Consider the following 4,782-nt stretch of genomic DNA (forward strand, 5'->3'; position numbering starts at 1 on the left):
ATTTACAGAGTGATATCACATTTGCTCCCTTTTCTGCCTTTCCGCAATAAAATCACTCGCTTTTATTCTGTTATAATTTCTAAGGTTCTTACACTTATCAAAACTATGCATTTTGATGGATCAAAGAAGTTCTATATAGCTCTTGGTCTCCTAAAGTACACCGATTATTTAAGTAGCGCTGGTGGTTCCATTCAGTCTGACTAATAATGCGCTAATTCAAATTGAAAAGTTAGACTGTCCGGGCACGTAGTGTTGGCAGTCCGTTGGACATCTGCCAACAGCAGCGCACATTTTTCGAGTATGCGCTGGTTACGTATTTACTGCTCCAACCTTAATTTTTTGCCTTAGTTTCTAAAACCACTGGTCATTCCATTGTATTTAACAACAAAGCCGACCCCCTCCTTTGCCCTCCGAAGGGGTTAAATGGAGTTGCCACCTAACCAGTTTATTACCCCAAGGCCCCGATGTTTTACTCTATTGAAGATAAAGTGGAGTACCCTCCTCTTGGAGGTCAGCTTGGCTGCTGCCGTGTGCCATCTGTTTAAGACGGTCATGCTAATGGTAAACAAACACTAGTAAACATCAAATCACCCCATAAAATAACCTGAAGGATTTAAAAATCTAGTCCATAAATTTGGCATTGCTCACTTATGAGTGAGTGCTTCAAGAGGCCTTCCCATATCCTGTCACCATTACATTCACATCGGGCATCTTGTAAACACAGCCACGAGATTCGCATAGCCCTGATATCTAGATTCTATAGACACAAAGAGCATGAAAGTTCATTATGAGGTACCACTAGGTAGATGGAGAGATGTGGGAATGTACTGTATACCACCAAAGACCTGAGACGAGGCATCGGATAAAACAATACCTGTATATTGTGTAAGGCACAGTGAATGGCCACCAGCATCCTGCCTTTTCGAGGCCGTGATTTTCGCACAACCTGCACGTTATACAGGTCGCGCAGTTGCTTCGCACCTTCACAATCACATTTATCAGTACAAAAGTAGATTAATGAAAGCTAGCTAATTGTAGGGGGAAGAAGTATTTACATTTCAACTCAAGGAGTGTGAGGTTAAACGGGTTAGAAGTAACGGAAATGTTGCAAAGTAGTGCGGCCACACTTCTTCGAGGCGATAAATATTAAACAAATTGGTTTAATGACAAAGATACTATGCAGCCTGTTTTGACCGCTATGACTTTGATGCCCAGATGTCTAATTGGGTAGAAAAGGGCATTTGAGCTTAATGTTTGTCTATGCAGACCCTTCCGGCCTGCCTAGTGGGCTTTCATAATAAAATCTTATACTGAGTAACTTCTTGCCGTTAATCAGATCATACATTGCTAGTATTAGCAAAAATTGCTACTTATAAATTGAGCTGAAATAGATGGAAAGAGGAGTGATTGCAGCAAGTGTGTATTTAAGCCCAGACTAGGCAAAATTCCATAAAAGACGAATGTGTGAAAGGATGGATGAATAAGAGGAAGAGGTGCTAATTAATGTTACAAAGTACTGCTCACAACGATACTCTAAATAGTTTTGGTTATGAAATGCGAATGTGGAGAAAATGAAAGTGGGGTATCATATGCTATTCCAACGGTTTCTCTCAATGTAGAAATTCCCAACTGCCAAATTGAATATGAAGGGACAAATCCTGACACCACGTTCATTTCAAATCGTGAAACCGTCAGTTCTTTGTCTCATCGCCTTACATCAATAGAAATGCTCCGCAGCGAAAAGAGAATATGATGGAAGGAGCAAAATTGCTATCTGGAGTTGGGTTGGATAATTGGGTTGATTTTTTTTTCAATGAAGACAACACATTTTGAGCATCGTCTGGACTGTCAAAATCGGCAACTGGCACAAAAGCAAGTGAGCGATCCAATGAGTTGTTCATCGTAATGGAAAGTGGACTGTCGGACTTAGAATCAATTTGTTGACAGTGAGACGTGGTAATGAGTTGGCTTTCCTCTAGGTGAGCCAATGGAAGGTAGGGTGGAGTTGGTTATCTCGCATCAGATCTAAGTTGCTGCTGCTTGGATGTATGTTAAACAGTTGGTCATGCTTTACGAGAATGCGCTGGCCAGAGAGTATAGAAATGAATGAGTGAATGTCCGTTTCCACGTTGTTCTAGTATGAGAGAAATTGTGACTCTTCTTTGTAGCGATAATGGCATCCCTGACACACAGACACAAGGTGGTTGAATAGGTCATTTGCAACGCATTCGGAATGGAAGGGAAATATCCTTGAATTGGAATACATTTAGAGATGGCTAGACTTATTTTGTTGGAAATGTTGATTTATATCCCTTAGCAGCTATTTGAACCGTTGCATTATGTAGCTTGCCGTTAACGTCACTCTTCCCCAAAGCATGCTAATGCAAAATGCTGGCCCTCAAAGCTGAAGTGATCAAATTTGTAAAAGTTGCATCCACTTGATGGTATCTAGGCTGTTTGATAACTTGTATTCTTCGTACTTTTTATACTTGATCAGTATACCTTGTTTGTGAATGACCTAGAGGCGTGATGAGAGGTGTAGGAAGAGACAAAGAAGAAGGCGGTATAATGGAGTTGGGGTTGGTTTGTTGTGAGGTCTGGGACCCTGTTTACAAATACTCCATTTCCCCTTTTTTTATAAAAATAGTGCATATACAGATTGGCTTCCTAAATGTTGATCTGGAGGATGTGAGGGATACCTATTAAAGGATGATTAACCAGAGTCTAGCTGGAGCAACTGGATGAGATACTTCGCCAATTTATACAGATTTTGCTCCCTGCACTCCTGTGCTGTTAAGTCACACACTTCCTCTCTGAAGCAATGCGACTTCCCATATCCCTTTAACAGAATGTTGCGTAATACTTTTATTAATACGACCGTGGCATTTAGGTCAGTTTTGGTCCATCTTTCTTTCCACCCACAGAGTTAGGACCAGTACATACGCTGCATGATGGCTGGGTCGTCTATGCGGATATTACCTAAGAGAGATATGTGTGTAGATTTGGGATGATGAGGCAGAAGGGGGTTGTGCCGGATGGGTGAGCGACATGACCTAGTGGAATCACAATGTAACACGCATCAACGAAACATGAAGGGAAAGGGGATAGAAATATGCTGTGAAGGATATTTAAGAGTGATGTGAAGTGAGATGCTAAAGTTTGTTTTACAATGAATGCTTAATCGTGAATTGCGAGGACATTCGTGTGTTTGTGTGCGCAGAGAGTTTGTGCTGGCACCCACATAGCCGCCTCCGATCCAGCTCTCTGATTGGCAGGTTGAAACTGCATTAAAGCCTGTTTGGGATCCCACCGTGTAATTTGCTTTGCACAGAACGTGCAAGTTACCCAGTGACATCGTGTATGTTCCTTTTTCTAATTTTCTCCAAAACTACTAACCATGATTTTAATTTTTAACCTGCTTCTTATATGGGTGATGGAGAAGATGCATCTTTTTCTGTTCCATGCTTATGGAAGCCAAAGCTGTTTTTAGATAAAAAAATGAATTTGATTACCATATCTTCCTGATTAGACTAGTATTTCTAAAGGAATTTTGTAATTTCTTCAGATGTGTAATGCAAAAAACTTGACTTGATCTAAGCATAAAATGAGCGTAACACCGGATTTTTCAACTATTGTTTTCTAATTTTCAGATCTATAACCAAGTTATTACAATGGCAGCTACGTGTCTTCTTCGAGTATTCGTTGGTTATGGGTCTGCCATTTTAGCATTAATTTGTTTTGCTTTAATCACCGGAGCCGCTGGCCAACCCTTAACAGGTTTTGTTGACTCGAGTCTCAACAATCTGGGAGCTTATCAGGCAGTGGATCAACTAGGCTCATTTGGTCAAGGGCAATATCAAGCAGTGAAAGATCAACTGGAATACCCCCTCCAGGGCCAAACGGGTTACTCTTCTTACGGAAATCAAGTGCCCTGCTGCGGGTCATCTGGTTATTGATGCGGTTACGCTAACGGTAACTTAGTCTTTTATGAACAACTGGTCAAACACTAAAGTAGACTGAAGAGCTCAAATGTCCGGTGTGAAATTCTTTGTTAATATTTACTAACGAGTGATTGCCTAATCAGTGCCTCGTATGTCTTGCCACCTTTTCGCCCACATCGCGCATCTCAAGAGCACAGCCGCGATCTTTACCCCACCCGAGGTACCACGAAGAAGGTAAAAAGAGAGGTGTGGGAATGGACTGCGTGCCAACTGAGACCTGAGAGGAGCCATATGCCAAAATCGCATGATATAAAACACGTCTAATGACTACCAGCACCCCACATTTACGGCACCACGATTGTCTTCCCGGGCATGCTTGTCATATAAGTGGAGTAGAACGGCAGTGATGTATGAGTTGGTGAGGTGGCTCACCCATTTTTCAGCTTTGCCCTAATAACTAAAGCCATTTGCAATGTAGTCGCGGCTATGTTAAATTTTCTCTTCCTGTTTCTACTTTGAGGACCGCCATAGTAGGCGATCCCATCAAAGTGGGTTTATAGACACAACAAAGATATGGATGTACGATGAGAGATAGTGCGCGCAACACTAGATTTTTGAAAGGTGCAAAATTGTGAATGAGAATATAACGTGATATGGATACTGAATCATACCAAATCAGCACAGAGGGAAACGAAATTGCATCACTTTTAATTACTTTTCAGTGACTGCTTGACTGGGTAATCTCTTCACTCTCCGTCGTCTCCACTGTCTCAACAGGCTACTTGGTCTCCACTCCCCTGCTCTCTTCATTGTCACCCAGCCCACATCCTCTCTTCCCATC

Source organism: Echinococcus granulosus (genome assembly GCF_000524195.1).
Source record: "Echinococcus granulosus chromosome Unknown EG_S00037, whole genome shotgun sequence".
Classification (NCBI taxonomy): Eukaryota; Metazoa; Platyhelminthes; class Cestoda; order Cyclophyllidea; family Taeniidae; genus Echinococcus; species Echinococcus granulosus.